This window comes from Meles meles, chromosome 15, assembly GCF_922984935.1.
Source record: "Meles meles chromosome 15, mMelMel3.1 paternal haplotype, whole genome shotgun sequence".
Classification (NCBI taxonomy): domain Eukaryota; kingdom Metazoa; phylum Chordata; class Mammalia; order Carnivora; family Mustelidae; genus Meles; species Meles meles.
Genome location: NC_060080.1, coordinates 55,242,940 through 55,260,253, shown reverse-complemented (window position 1 = coordinate 55,260,253; position 17,314 = coordinate 55,242,940). Strand labels below are relative to the sequence as shown.

The 17,314-nt window shown below is 35.9% G+C and overlaps 1 protein-coding gene across 1 annotated transcript in view; it reads right to left on the bottom strand.

Moving 5' to 3' along the window:
- The window catches only part of PPP3R1 (protein phosphatase 3 regulatory subunit B, alpha), a 73,879-nt gene that overhangs the window by 21,711 nt on the left and 34,854 nt on the right, over window positions 1-17,314 (bottom strand). The gene's annotated exons all lie outside the window — the stretch shown is intronic.

Here is a 17,314-nt window from a genome sequence, read left to right as displayed (position 1 = left end):
AAAAATTAAAGTCAAATGTTCCACAGCCCGAGTATACATGTATTACAGCCCACAATATTAGAGACTGAGATCACAAACTGTTTTGGAAAATTCAAATATATGGCATCCTCATTATAAAAACTTAAAAGTGAAAGAATAGATTTTTTAAATATAAAAATATCAAAATGGAATAAAAACTATAATTATCTGAACAACTGAAGCACAGACTGTACAACTACCACATGCTGCTGACAGGAAGTAGTTCAGATCCAACTGGTGAAGGGAGTCATGTCACTCAGTAGAGCACAAAAATGTCAGTGGTGTGGAGGGACTTTTCCTCGTATGTTATGGAGGAAGGGAAAGGAACTAAGTTTTCTCAAAGACCAAGTCTTGATAAAATTTTAAAGCTTTCCAACATTGTTAATCTGGTGAAAAGTACCAGTAACAATGAACAAGCTGCAAAGATACTTCCTCATCTTTCCACCTCTGCCTCTTCCCACCACAGAGCCTCAAAACACAATTAACGAAGGTGACTACACCCTGGTTCATTATTTAATTTTTACAAAATTAGTTTCTACCAAAGCAGATGTCCTCAAGGACCTTGAGGAAAATCCAAAATAGGAAGCATGAGTCCTAGTTTAAGGCTAACAAATGAATTGCTATGGTGCTTAATACAAATGCCAGAGGTTATTTGTGCTAAAATTTTTAAGACCATAACAGTTCTTCTATGTATTCTGTTACAAAGCTGCCTAATGAGTGGTCTATCTAATCCATACTTTCCCTGAGACATATGATGTTTGCAGCATTTCAAGTTTGCAAGAATACATACGTTTTACTGTAAGAGAAATGCCTTTCTTGATTTAATGATTCATCTAAACATTGCTTCCAACACCAAAATACACATTTCATAAACACATCAACTGCAGAGAGCCTTTTATCCCTCTATTAAAGAGTATTCCTTCTTTAATGAACAGATGATAAAAGCAAACTGTTCAAATAAACCTTATTTTCTAATTTTCTGTGATGAAACTGGATACCCTTACTCTTGGAGAAAAAAAATTTTTTTAAGTCCCTCAAATGCTTTTCATTTATTTACTTACAGGTTTCCCATGCCACCTCAGACCAAACACCACTTTTCATTGTTGTATATGTACACGACATATAAAAGCTGCTCAATAAATGTTTTAAATGAGTATTCTAAGGGTTTCAGATTTAAAACATAATGATCAAAATGCCATCAGAATTTAGACTAGAACTACTTACCTAGTCAGACACCAATTAGCAAACCTTTCAGAATAGTTTCTCCAAGTTCAGATTTTGCTGAAAGCACTTACTCTTCTCTTTCTACATACCAAGGATGAGTTAACTACTTTTTTCTAGTAACCTTTAGTTTTGCCTTAGTTTACAACCACAAACCAGAAAAGGTGATGAGGCAATTGAACAGAACGGATCACTAAAGTATATCACAAGAGGAAAAGGAAAGACATGTGTCCACCAACCGCATCTCATACAGCAACAGCTCTGGAGTGTATCATCAGTTGGAAAGAACAAAGGCAGTAATGTAGCACCATATTACTTATGGACACTTAAGATTCCATTTACTAAGGCTGGCACATAAGTAACAGTTTATCTAGTCACATTATGAAATTGAAACAGGTGAAGGATTATTGTTTAAATGACCCAGAAAACCCCACTAATCCAGAAGAAAGCATTCCGGTCCTGACAAATGAATAAGAAATACTAAGAATAAAGATAAAGCATCAAATAAATATACTTCTTTATACTGCCAGCAGTAATCTTTCTAAAAGGCACATTCAGCCAAATTGTTAGTTCTTATGCTTACAAATTTGTAGTAGCTTCTTAATACAACCAGGATAAAAAATCTAGAGCCCTTGACAATATTTAGCTTCCACAAACACAAACCAGAAAATTTAAATATCCATCCTTCTCTTCCCCCATTATCTTTACCTTAGCTACACTGCTCTCAGCACAGTTGTTCAGATAGCATAAAATTCATGCATCCATTTCCTTATATACCCTTTACTGGAATGTCCTTCCCTGAACTCTCCATTTAGGAGACCCCTGTTAATTTTTCTCTGATTAAAAAAAAGGGGGATACTGTGTGCTCTGTGGTTATTAAGTATCATTAATGCATTCTCTGGCAAACACCCTTAAAGCAACATTTAAAACCCTTTTCTGTCTCTTGCTTTAAATATCTTAAATGATATACAACAGTCGATACTTATTCTGGATGAGTAGTTAACAACATTCCTCAAAGGCAGCAACATGCCAACCATCACACTTAACAATAACTATGTTTTTAAAGCCCCTGAAGCAAGACCTGGCGGGAATGAGCTCTGTATAATTTTCTATTCACCACCATTCTCACACATCCCTTGCAGCCAAAACTCACCCTGAGATTCTTTAAGAAACCAGTTTAACTTGAAAGAAGGCATATCTATTCTCCAACCACCCATTTATTTCCTCCTTTCTGTCCTTTCCTTCCTGCTTGCCTCACAACGGTAAAACACAGACTGCTTAATACTTACTATAGTTGAGGCTAGCTGACCAACTGCAGGACTCTGTACCTAAATAGTTACAGTATTTTCAAATGGTTTGCCTAGAAGGCAATGCCATAAATATTTTTTTAAAGCCAAGATTAAAGAAAGCTAGTTTTCAAAAAACAAATGGTAAATATAACTATTTTAGGTAACCGAACAAAGTGATCGGTTTGGTCTTTACTGTCACCAGTAGAAGCAGCACTTCCACTACCAAGCACTGCAGGGAAGATGTGTTGCAGGATTAAATGTATGCTCGGGTATGAAACGGCATCTCAATTCTTGAAATATGGGCACTTAGCAATCTCCTACAAATTAGGCACAGATCTCTCAAACAGATTAAACCCACTAGTACCATTAAATGTTTCAGATCTGCACTTCGTAAAAGTTAAAGAACAAATTCCAATTCGGGGGTACCAGCTTTCATCGAAGATTTTTTCTACTGCTTGGGATCATACTCCCTTAAAACAGATGGACAAGGGGAAAAAGAAAAAAAAAAAAAAAACCTCACCCTCTTGACTCATCTTGTGACTCAGAGATACTCGTTTTCATATGTTTTGCCAAGTTAAAACATGTTATTCTTCTTACTTTTTGTAAGGACTTCTACTTTTTGAAAGGACTACCAATTTTAATAATTGAAAATGCCCATCTATTCACATTATACAAAGTACTAAAATAATCTTATGAAGTCATATATATCATTATCTAAAATTTAAGCAGGACATTAAAAAGTTGATCTTTTCATCAGTTTATGAAGTATAAACTTGTTAATAAGGAACTGATGGATTACTAATGCAGAAAACACCAAATTATACTGTCGAGACCTTACCCAGATCAATGCTCCATGACTATATTCAGGGATAAAGGTGAAATCTAGATGGCTACTCATTTTAACAAGTGATTTCAGGAATCTTATTAACACATAAAATTATTAAGCATTTGCTTTCAGCGAGCCCATTTGGCTACAGTTAATTTTATTTTTTGTATTGATACGTAGGATTTTTGTGTTTTGTTTTTAATTCCAGTATAGTTAACATAAAAAAGTGTTGTATTAGTTTCAGGTGTACAGTACAGTGATTTAACCATCCCATACATTACCCAGTGCTCATCACAAGTGCACTCCTGAATCCCCATCCACCTACCCACCTCCCTTCTGGTAACCATCAGTTCTCTAGAGTTAAGTGTCTGTTTCTTGGTTCAAGACTTTTTTTTCCCTTTGCTCATTTGTTTCTTAAATTCCACATATAAGTTAAATTGTATGGTATTTGTCTTTATCTGACTTACTTCTTTTAGCTTTATACTCTCTGGCTCCATCCATGTTGCTGCAAATGGCAGTTTCATTCTTTTACAGCAGAGAACAATATTCCACTGTATATGTATACCATCTCTTCATCCATTCATCTATCAATGGACACTTGGACTCCTTCCATAATTTAGCTATTGGAAATAATGCTGCTATAAACACAGGGCTGCATGTAACCCTTTGGTGTTTCTGTATTTGGGAGGTAGATACCCAGTAGCACGATTACTGGATTGTAGAGTTATTTTTAACCCTTTGAGGAATCTCTGTGTTTTCCCACAGTGCCTGCACCAGTTTGCGTTACCCCCAATAGGGCAAGAGGGTTCCTTTTTTCTCTACATCCTCATTAAGACTTGTTTCTTGGGTTTTTCATTTTAGCCATTCTGACAGGTGTGAGGTGGTATCCCACTGTAGTTTTGATTTGCATTTCCCTGAAGATGAGTGATGTTGAGCATCCTTTCATGTGTCTGCTGGCCATTTGTAGGTCTTTTTTTTTTTTAAAGATTTTATTTATTTGATATAGCTAGAGAGACATAGCGAGAGGGAACACAAATGGGGGAGTGGGAGAGGGAGAAGCAGGCTTCCCATGAAGCAGGGAGCCTGACATGGGGCTCGATCCCAGAACCCTGGGATCATGACTCAAGCCGCAGGCAGACACCCAACCACGGAGTCACCCAGGCGCCCCTGTAGGTCTTCTTTGGAGAAATGTCTTTCATGTCTTCTGCCCATTTTTAATTGGATTATTTGTTTGGGGGCACTGAGTTGTATCAGTTCTTTATATATTCTGGATACTAACCCTTTTCAGGTATGTCATTTGCAAATATCTTCTCCCATTCCGTAGACTGCCTTTTAGTTTTGATTATTTCCTTTGGTATGTGGAAGCTTTTTATTTTGATGAAATCCCAAGAATTTATTTTTGCTTGCCTCAGAAAACTTATCCCTTGCCTTAGAAGACTTATCTAGAAAAATGCTGCTATAACTGATGTCAGAGAAATTACTGCCTGTGCATTCTCTTCTAGAATGTTTATGGTTTCAGGTCTCACATTTAGGTCTTTAATCCATTTTGAATTTATTTTTATGTATGGTTTAAGAAAGTGGTCTAGTTTCATTCTTGTGCACGTAGCTGTCCAGTTTTCCCAACAACATATATTGAAGAGAGCTACAGTAAATTTTAATAAATACTGTCAGCTGGACATATTAGTACCAGAGTAATATAATACTAAGAGATAAAGTTGCATATTCATTCATCACTCAGATAAAGAAACACAACCATCTCCCTTCATATTTTTTCTCACTTAGAAAAAAAGAATAAAAGAAGATTCCAAAATAGTATTATATAGAAGACATCTAAATCTCTAGCTGCTAAAGCATTAATATTATTACTACATACACCCCAACTGCTACTCCACTGTTAGGGTTAAAAGAAAAACAACTGTGAAGTCTAAGCCCTTTTAGCTGATTCCGAGATTTCTCAAAATGAAAAGAAGCAAGCAGAATAGCAGAAAAATTAACTTTCCACTAACTTTAGCCAATTCCCAAAAATTGTGTAGTAGTCAACAGAAACAACACTATTCCTCCCTAAGGAAATTCTTTTAAATAGCCAATTTATCAATAATTTACTATTAGTCTATTAATCATCTAAGAACAAAAACAATGTCTTTTCAAGTCCTTCTAGCAGTAATAATATTTTCAAAGACACCTAAATGTAATGTGGAATCCTGGAAAAGAAAACTTTTCAGATGTCACCAGTTTTTTCACTAAAATAAGCACTTTAACACTACTGTTCCAATATTAATTTCTTGATTTTGGTAACTGTACTATGGTTTAGTAAGACATTAATATTAGAGAAAGCTAGATAAGAGATACCTGGGAACTCTACTGAGGTTTATAATTTCTTTTAATAATTTCTCCTTAGTCTCCTCTAATTTGTGACAGCTCTTAATTCTTCCCTTGTCTTCTACAATCTTGAAACTCTTAATCCAGTATTTTGTGAAATGTCCCTCAGCTTGGGCTTGTTGATGTTTTCTCATAATTAGGATGAACTTGGGCATGTGGGGCAAAAATACCATAGAAATGATGATATGTCCTTATCAACACACTGTTATCAAAGGATTCACAATGTCAATGTGTTTTTGCTAGGGATGTTAACTTTGATCACTTGTGCAGGGTGATGTCTGCCAGATTTCTCCACTATAAATCTACTACCTTTCCCTTTATATTAAAAAATACCAGGGAAAAGGGGCGGGGGACACAATACTTTTGTAAGACCATGCAAATATCCTATTTCTCCTAAAACTGTGACCTAATTTTGGCATCCATAGGTTAATCTTGTAAGAATTTATTACTATGGTGGGGGCGCCTGGGTGGCTCAGTGGGTTAAGCCGCTGCCTTCGGCTCGGGTCATGATCTCAGGGTCCTGGGATCGAGTCCCACATCAGGCTCTCTGCTCTCTACTTGGCAGGAGCCTGCTTCCCTCTCTCTTTCTCTCTGCCTGCCTCTCTGCCTACTTGTGATCTCTCTCTCTCTCGCTGTCAAATAAAATCTTTAAAAAAAAAAGAATTTATTACTATGGTATTTGCCTACTAATGATCTTCTTTGCCCCTTTCTTCCTATATTAATTGAAATATTCCTATTTAAGAAAAAATAAAAAAAAACTGTCCCTTCTCCCCATTTATTTCTTTATTCAGTTATTCATATTACGGCATGGATTCACAGATATTTATTTTATTCTATAGGTTAAAACCCAATAATGTCATTACTTGTTAATCAAAATTTTCCAGCTCTGTTTAGGTACTTACTACCTCAAGTTGGCTCCTGCATGACCTGTCAACAATCCCCATTTTGAGCACCTTCTTAATTTCTGGCACCATAAGATATTCCAGCCTCATCCTGACTATACATGGTATTTTCCAAGCAGAGATTCCCCAATCTATTTTGGATGGCAGGATATTTAGAACTGGATTATAGAACGAAAACTATTAGGAAACATTACTCTAATAAGAAATCTTAGAATTTCTATCTTAGAAATATTTTGGAAAGAGCCATCAGGCATGACAAAATTACTTATGAAGAAACATGTACTGAATGACTTATAAAGACTAGCACAAGAATAAAGCACTATAGTATTATCAATACAAGGTGCTGGGTAGTTTCTCAACATAAAGTTTGGTTTTAAAGTTTTAATGTTTTGTGTAAAATGTATCTCCTACAAAGGTAATGAGTAATGTATTTTCATGTTACCCCAAATAAGATGCAAAAACCACCAGAGGGCGCAGTAGAGATGGTCACAGATAAAACCTTTATTAAAACAGTTCCAAAAAACCCCCAAATTCTGTAATGACCTTATGTATAGACAGCAGTTTAATATTTATATTCTGCAAGGAACCGTTTGACAACAAAGAAAGAACCCTACCAACAGCATGAGAAAATTGAAAAAGTATTTTATGAAATAACACATAGTCGTCACACAAATTTGTGCAGTCTTTTCTTACAAAGAAAAATTTTCCTCCACTTAAAAGGTCTAGATTTTAGGGGTATATCGTAATTTTCTAGTGCCAGAGGCAATGTGCACTTTTGGTGTTTCTAGATTATAATTTTTATATAATTTAAGAATGAAATAGGGGGGCATGGGTGTGCTCAGTTGGTTAAGCTTCTACCTTTGGCTCATATCATGATGCCAGGGTCCTGGGATTAAGTCCCAGGTTGGGCATCCTGCTCAGGAGGAGTATGCTTCTCCCCTCTCCCTCTAACCCTTCCCCCGCTCATGCTCTTGCTTGCTCTCTCTAAAATGAATAATCTTTAAAAAAAAAAAAAAATCAATTGTCAAATATGCAAAAGCTAGACATCAGCACCAAGAATTATCAAGTAGTAAAATGCTAATAAGAAATTTTAAGCCAACTGTAAGAAATAACGGACATTCCAAAAATATATTATTAAATACACAGTTCTACGGGTTTTGACAAGTATATACACTTATGTAAAGCATCACTACAATCAAGATAAAAGCACATTTCCATCATCCAAAAAAATTCCCCTGAGCCCTTCTGCAATCAATCACATGCCCTACCACCAATTGCAGGTAACCTCTATTCTGCTTTCTGTAACTGTGTCTAGAATTTCATACAAATGACATCATACAGGATGTACTCTTGTGTCTACTTTTTCTCATCTATTTTTTTTTTACATTAATTCGTATGTCAGTAGTTTGTTCCTTTTTATTGCAGAATAGTACAGTCCACTATTTGGATATACACTTTTTAATGCATTCATCAGTTACTAAACATACCTGCTGTTTCCTGTTTGACACTATCAGGAATAAAACTGCTAAGAATAGTCACAAATCCTTTTTTGTAAACAAATGCTTTCCCGGGCTTGCTATGTCAGATGGGGTAAATGTATGTTCAACTTTCAGAAACCATCACAAAGTTTTCCAGAGTGGTGTACCTTTTTTCATTCTCATCATTAATATAGGAGAACTCCAGGAGCTCCACATTCTTGTCAACACGTGGTACTGTCAGTCTTTTTAAGTTTAGCCATTCTAGTGGGGAGTAACAGTATGTATAGTTGTAATCTGCACTTCTCTAAGGACTAGTGATCTTGAATACCTTTTTCATGTGATTATTTTCAATTTATCAATCTTCGTTTGTGAAGTGACTGTTTAAATCTTTTTCTCTTTGAAAAACTGAGTTGTCTGAAAGGGCTGTAAAATTCTGTAGGTATTTCAAGTATTTTCTCCCAGTCTGTTAAGCTACCTTTTCATGTCTTTTTTGATGACTTTTTAAAAAAGATTTTATTTATTTATTTGACAGAGAGAGACACAGCGAGAGAGGGAACACAAAGAGGGGAGTGGGAGAGGAAGAAGCAGGCTTCTTGCTGAGCAGGGAGCCCAACGCAGGGCTTGATCCCAGAATCCTGGGATCATGACCCTAGCTGAAGCAGATGCTTAACGACTGAGACACCCAGGAGCCCCTTCCTTTTCATGTCTTTTAAAGACCAAAAATGTGGGGCGCCTGGGTGGCTCAGTGGGTTAAAGCCTCTGCCTTCGGCTCAGGTCATGATCCCAGGGTCCTGGGATCGAGCCCCACATCGGGGGCTCTCTGCTCCGCAGGGAGCCCGCTTCCTCCTCTCTGCCTGCCTCTCTGCCTAGTGTGATTTCTCTTTGTTAAATACATAAAATATTAAAAAAAAAAAAAAAAGTAATAAAGACCAAAAATGTGGGGCGCCTGGGTGGCTCAGTTGGTTGAGCATCTGACTCTTGATTTTGGCTCAGATCATAATATTGGGTCATGGGACTGGGCCCTGCATCGGGCTCAACACTTAGTGCAGAGTCTGTTTTGGGATTCTTTCTCCCCCATCTTCTCCCACTTGCCCCTCCCCCAATTCGTGCTCAATAGATAAAATCAATCTTAAACAGCAAAAATGTTCAATTTTGATGGAATCCATTTTTTTCTTTTATGATTCATGTTTTATGTATACCAAAAATCTTTGTTTATCCTGGTTGTGAAGATTTTCTATGTTTTCTTCTAGAAGTTCCACAGTTCTAGCTTTTATGTTTGTATCTATGACCCATGTAATATTTTGTATATGGTATAAGGGTAGAGGCAGATTTTTATTCCATATAGAAATACAGTTATATTTTGTTGAAAAGTAGCCCTTATAATGGCATCCTTGGTGCATCTGTGAAAAATCTACTCTACAGGGGCACCTGGGTGGCTCAGTCAGTTGAGCATCCAACTCTTGATTTTCTCAGGTCATGATCTCAGGGTTGTGAGATAAAGCCCTATGTCAGGTTCCACACTCAGCACAGAGTCACCTTGAGATTCTCTCTCCCTCTCTACCCCTCCCACTGGTGCACTCTTAAATGAATAAATAAATAAATGAATCTTTAAAAAAAAAAAGCAAGTATACAAATCAATATGTTGTACACCTTACATTTACACAATGTTATATTGTTATACTGACACAATGTCAACTATATTCAATTATATTCATTTAAATAAAAATTATAAACCAATCAAATTATATATATATTTACCAGTGAAGCTACATATGCATTATATATATGTATGTATATATGTTATGTATTTATATGGATCTATACCCTCTACTGTGTTCCATTAATTTATCTTATGCCAATGCCAGACTTACGTTTTAATAATAAAGGTTTCAATCAGGGAGCACTATTCTCATACTTTATTGTTCTTTTTCAAAATTGTTCTGGCTTTTCTCAGACCAGTACATTTCCATATGGAATTAACAATTAGTTTGGTAATTTTTACAAAAAGCTTACTGAGAATTTGCTAAGGATTGGCTTGAATCTATAAATTAGTCTGAGTAGAACTGATGCCTTAACAGTATCAAGTCTTCCAATCTATGAATGTGGTTATCTCTCTTCGTTTACTGAGGTCTTTTTAAGTTTCTCTTAGTAATATTTTATAGTTACACATACAAATCTTACAAATATTAGGTTAAATTTTTATCTGAATAACTCATTTTTTCTTTATAAATGTGTTTCTGCCAATTTCATTTTAATTATTGTGATTATATAAACTTCCACTGATTTTTGCATACTGTCCTTGTATCTTACAATATTACCAAATTATTTCTAGTAACTCAGGATTTGCTATATATATAAAGATGTCATCTGAAAATAAAGACTATTTTTTATTCCTTCCTTCCTAATCTGAACGTAATTTATTTCTTTTTCTGGATCTAATGTATTGACCAGGACTTCTAGTACAGTTTTGACTACATTTGGTCAGAGTGAAAAACCATGCCTTTTTCCCAATCTTACGTAGGAAGCATTCAGTCTTTCATCATTAAATATGATGTTAACTATATAGGCTTTTTATAAATGATCTATCAGAACTAGGAAGTCCCTTTCTATTCCTAATTTGCTAAGAGATTTACCCCTGAACTCTGTCAAAGATTTTGCTACATCTACTGATAAAATCATGTTGTTATTGTTTTTTTCCTCTTATTCTGGCCACATAGTGAATTAGATTATTTATAATTTTAAAATGATACTCGGGATAAATTCCACTTGGTTGTATTTTATTGTCCTTTTAACATATTTCTGGATTTGACTTACAAATATTTAAAGATTTTTGCATTACATTCATGGTGAATGTTGGTCTATAGTTTTCTATAATGTCTTTGCTATTGCTAATGATGTAATGTTAGCTTCTATTTTCTGAAGGAATCCAGATAATGATTTTTTTTTTCATTAAATGTTTGCTAGAATTTACCAGTAAAGCCATATGGCTAGGTTTCTTTGTGGAAAGATTTTTAAATAAGAATTTAGTTTCATTAACAGATACAGTTCTATTAAGATTTTCTACTACTTTTCTGTCAGCTTTAAGGTTTCTGAAGAAATTTTTCCATTTATTCTAAGGTGTAGAACTTACTGGCACAAAATTCTTCATAATGTTACCTTGTTATCTATTAACATCTGTAGGATCTGTAATGATTTCAGTTCTTTTGTTACTGATATTGGTAATTGTGTTTTCTTTCTTCTACGGTATTCCTTCCAAATGTGAATGCTGTATGTTCCACTAACTTCTTCCTACCTTATATAAAAGGCATAACCAAAAATGATCCATCACACAGAACTCATTCAGGCAAATGAATGTTGTCCAAAAATGTTAAAATAAGCTATACAGTTGGAGTAATCTTAAAATTGTTTTCAGAGCTAACTGAGCTTCAGAAGAAAATTTGTCACAGAAAAGCCGTGTAATGTAAATTGTTCAAAGAAACCTTGGAGATGAAACATTCATGATGAGAAAACAGATCCAGAGAGTTAAATAAGTTGCTCAATGCTATAAAGCTTGATGACAAAGCTAAGTGACAGGATTTCTTGAAATAACCTTCTGATCTCATTTCTCTGCCTATGTTAGCTCCATGAGAACAGTTAGTACAGAAGTTTAGGCTAAGAGATATCAGACACTGCTATTCATCAACCTGCATTTTCGGGCTAAGTGTGGTGAAAAGGGAATAATAAGAATGTTCTCACTCCAGACAGATAAAAATCAAACCATATAATTCTGAGATGTTCTCTAACTTACACATTATTGGTTTTCCTACTGAAGGTGTTTATATTGATGTTGTTTTTCTTCTTTTGGTTTATCTATATTGTGGTTCTAATCAAAATAGGCAAAAAGCTACTAAAAAAGCATATGTTTATAAGATATATTTATAAGATCATAAAAACACAAGTTTTCTCACTGTCATTAATAACCATGGCTTAGAAGTCACCTTTTTTTTTTAACCTAAGTGCACACTGTGTAGGTCAGTAACATATCTTATTCAAAAGATATAGCTCTTAAAGATTTCCATTGTTTTGTATGTCAGATCCAACCCCCAACCCATTACACATCATATTCTCCAGGTTTTCCTCTTGTTCTTATTTGTTCCTATGTTCTGTTGCATTTAAACACTTAGTAGTACTTTTCTTTAGTTTTGTACCACCCCCCCATCCCAAACTTCTCCCAAAATGCAAGAATATGTATTTAAGAGTCTTCTATTACATTCGACACCAATTATTTAAGACTTATTTATGGCTGCTCCAGAGTTCAATCTCGTTTATCAATAATGGACACTACATACGCAGGGTTTTGGTTTGTTTTTTCTTAGAATTAGAAAATTAGAATTAGAAATTCTGGAAGGGAGGAAGGAAAGGAAGGCAGGTTCCAGCACACAATTTATATAATGGCTTTTCTTTATTCTTGAAGACATTCTTCACAAACAATTCTAGCTTCTTGCTCTAATTTGTACCAACTGTTTTCCAGAACCACTAGCATAGCTGTTACCCTTTTCTCTAAAACACCTTTTCACTGGTGTCTTAGAGATTTGGTTTCTTGGATCTCATTTCATCTTCTTTAACTTCTACTTCATTTTTCCAGGTACATATTCAAGAACTTATGAAAAATAAATTTCCCAAGTCCTTAAATATCTGAAAATGTCTTTAACTTGATCTCATACCTGAAAAATCATTTAAACTGGTATCAAATTCTGGATTGAGGAATTCAGAACTTTGAATAAAGTGTTCCACAGCTTTCTGCTAATAAATTCAATGCCAAAAGATTTCTATTCTTTTTAGGTAATTTTTTTTTTCCCTGTCTAGTTGTAGGGTTTTCTTTCTACTCTGAGAATTTTAAAATTACAAAAGAAGTTGAGACTAAATGTTGATCTTTTTTATCTAAACTTCTTGGTTATCAGAATGCTCTTTCAATCAGAATATTTGATTTTACAGATGAGGAAAATTATCTATCTCACTAATGAGTTTTGCTTCTATTTTATCTATTACATACCTTGAAATTTACTCTAGGCAGATACTATATTACTAACTGTATTTGTTCGCCAAATCTTTCCTTTTTTTGTATATTTTTCCTTATCCTGTGCTCTAACATTCTGAAGGAGATCCAAGAATTCATCATTCTTTTGCTAACTGGTTGGCTAGGCTTTTTCACCAGCTAAAGTAACCACTTCTGCATACCAGCTATAAAATTATTCAAATTCTGGTAGACTACCACATCACTAAATGTCATGCACTTCACTGTTAAAACCTCGAATTTGTATATGCTACCATACCAAAATTGGATGGTCTGGCCCCTCAGTTTTTCTTAAGACTACCTGCCTAAAAACTTAAAATATTTAGAACCTAGCAGACAATCCAGGATTTTTTTTTAAAGTTATCTATAAGGCAAAACAAGGAAACATCTCAAAACCCAGATGTTCAAGTCCTACACTATCCTTTAGAAAACTTTTCATCTTTCTCTCAATTACTCAGCTCTAAAGTTTTACTCAAAGCAGAATGTAAGTAATTCTCAGTGGACTAGGTAAAACAGAGTTCAGGATCAATAAATTACTAAATATATGGTAAATCATGGCTGCTAGATTAAGAAACATTAACTATGTGATACATTTATGAATATTTTAATCAAAGAAACAAATGTAAAAGTCAATTTCAAAGTTAATGGCGAAAAAGTTTTTTAATACTAAATAGTATTGTAGGAATAAAATGTGTTTGTTTTAAAGATTTTGTTTATCTGTGTGTTAGAGAGAGAGGGAGAGTAAACATGAGCAGGGTAAGGGGGAGATGGGGCAGAGGAGAAGTAGACTACCCGTTGAGCGGGGAGCAAGACACAGGGCTCTATTCTAGGACCCTGGGATCTTGAGCTGACCCAAAGGCAGATGCCTACCCAACTAAGCCACCTAGGCACCCCTACAGGAATAAAATGTTTTAAATCATTGTGAGCTGGCACAAACTAAATTTTTTTTTTTTTAATTTTTATTGATATTAACAAGGTTTCCTCCGGGGCGCCTGGGTGGCTCAGTGGGTTAAGGCCTCTGCCTTCGGCTCAAGTCATGATCCCAGGGTCCTGGGATAGAGCCCCACATCGGGCTCTCTGCTTGGCAGGAAGCCTGCTCCCCGCTCCTCCCCCCCCCCCCCCGCCGCCTGCCTCTCTGCCTACTTGTGATCTCTCCCTTTGTCAAATAAAGATAGAAAGTCTTTAAAAAAAAAAAAAAAAAAGGTTTCCTCCAAAGACTCCAAAGATTTCTGAGATGATGCATAAAGGTTTGAGAGTCAACCAGAAATCACTTAGAATACACATTATTTAAAAATCAGTCGTCGGGGCGCCTGGGTGGCTCAGCGGGTTAGAGCCTCTGCCTTCGGCTCAGGTCATGATCCCAGGGTCCTGGGATCGAGCCCCGCATCGGGCTCTCTGCTTGGCTGGGAGCCTGCCTGCTTCCTCCTCTCTCTCTCTCTCTGCCTGCCTCTCTGCCTACTTGTAATCTCTGTCAAAAAAATAAATCTTTAAAAAAAATAAAAAAAATTAAAAAACAAAATCAAATGAGGGGCACCTGGGTGACTCAGTCAGTTAAGCACCCAACTCTTTTTTTTTTTTTTTTTAAAGAATTTATTTATTTATTTGCCAGAGAGAGAGAGAGCATAGGCAGGCAGAGTGGCAGCAGAGGCAGAGGGAGAAGCAGGCTCCCTGCTGAGCAAGGAGCCCGATGTGGGACTCGATCCCAGGACGCTGGGATCATGACCTGAGCTGAAGGCAGCTGCTTAACCAACTGAGCCACCCAGGCGTCCCAGCACCCAACTCTTTACTTCAGCTCAGGTCATGAGATCAAATCCTGCATTGGGCTCTGTGCTTAGCAGCAGGCAGTCTGCTTGAGATTCTCTTTTTCCCCCTCTGCCCCTCTTCCCTCTCATGGGTGCACTCTCTCTAAAATAAATAAAATCTTTAAAATAAATAAGTACTGAATGAAATTAAGGGAGTCCATATAAGAAAGGGAAAAGAGGAATAAAAGAAAGACATTATAAATTAAAGAAATAAAAGAAGACATTAAATTCACCTTAGATTAACTTTTTCTCTGAAAAAGTTTTCATAACAAAAAACTACATCTAAAGACTATGACTATGTAAACTTCCCTGTGACCATCTGAGAGCAGAAATTAACAGCACAAAGTAAACTCTCTACACTTTCAAGTCACCTGTAAATACTCAAACTGTAAACAAAATTGCCTGAATATGAGACTGTTTACTCACAATGAGAGCAGTGTCCTAAAGGCTAATTAACCAGGTCTTCAAGGTTTCTACACATAGCTCTTTATGCAAAAGGACATGACTTCAGAATCTGCCAAGCTCTTCTTAAGTCACCTTCTAATGAAAAGAAAATTGAGAAATCTTTTTAGATAAAAGATTTCTTGGGGTTGGTGTTTATCTTTTTAAATAAAAGATTTCAGTCGGTTGGGCATTCTCAGTCCACTGAGAATTACTTACATTATGCTTTGAGTAAACTCTTGAATTCAGGTCATGATCTTGGGGTTGTGGGACAGAGCCCCACATCAGACTCTGCTCAGTGCAGAGTATGTTTGGGATTTTCTCTCCCTCTCGCACGCCCCCCCTCCACATGCTCTCTGCCTCTAAAATAAATAAAATCTTAGGGGCGCCTGGGTGGCTCAGTGGTTAAAGCCGCTGCCTTCGGCTCAGGTCATGATCTCAGGGTCCTGGGATCGAGTCCCGCATCGGGCTCTCTGCTCAGCAGCAAGCCTGCTTCCCTCTCTCTCTGCCTGCCTCTCTGCCTACTTGTGATCTCTCTCTGTCAAAATAAGTAAATAAAAAATCTTTAAAAAAAAAAAAAAAGTAGAGAGAGATTTGTCTTTCATCTACATTCAGTCCTAAGTTTACCAATTTTATCAGAAACATTCAGAATTACACTGGTTTTATCAGCAGTAAAAATTAGCTAAATCTGAGTTTCCACTCAAACTTCCAACTATTCCCCCATTTAGTCTTCTGCTTAAACTATCTGAAGTAGTATCTTCCACTCAGCCACTTTTCCAAGTTATCATGCCAACTTACAACTAAGGTCTCAACTTTGAGCAAATCACCCCCAACAGAGTGAATATACATTTCCTAGTCCAGCCAGGTTAGCCAACAGACAACAAAGTCACAATGGCCTATAATAATTTAACTCATTAAGAAGTGAACAATGAATTGAGAGACAAAAATAAGGAGGAGGCGGCGGCAGAGCAAGAGCAGGAAGAGAGGAGGAGAATACCTATCTATGTATTGGACAAGTCCAGTTTTACCTAAAATCATTCTATACGCACAAATATAACACTTATCTTGTAAAACCTACTATAAGGAAGGTGATTAAAAACCTGACTCTGGAGCATGACTACTTGAGATCAACTCATGGTTTTATTACTTCACTTGCTGATGTGTGGCCTTAAGCCTATTAAAGGTCCCTCTACCTCCTGTTTTCTCACCTATACAACAGGGAAAGTAAACCTCTCTCATGAGGCTACTGTAAGGATTAAAAAGGTTAATGTATGTAAATTGCTCAGAATAGTGCCTGGCACATGTTAAATGCCATATAAGTATTTGTTGTGATTACTTAATAAAATAAATGGAGTGATTGTAACTACTGAGTTTTCCTAAAGGTACAGCCTTTAAAATTATCCAAGTAGTTGTCTCATTAGTCCACCTATGAGCTCTTACTAGCTTATTCAGTCAACAGGTATTTATTCAGCATCTGCTTTATGCCAGGCATTGCACTTATGTTTCTACTGTCATGTCTCCATTCCTTTATGGGTGAAATGTGCTTAAGCAGCCTCTTAATATTATTAAAGCTTGTTGTGTTACATGCCATACTTAACTATAAATCAATTTTTTCTCCTTGATATTACTCTTAGTTAACCTACCTCTCCCTTTTTCCATTCATTAAAAAAAAAACTTTCAATAACAGAAAATTTCAGTCACATACATTAGTTTAATGATCAAATAGTTTAATGAATCCCATATAGCTATCATCCAGCTTCAATTAACATAGGAGAAATCTTATTTTATTTATACACCCATTTCAATTATCTTACAGTAAAGCCCAGACATACCATTTCCTTGTCACTGATTAGTATTTACTCTGAAATATTCTTTTTAAAAAATCACAATAACATTACTTGAAAA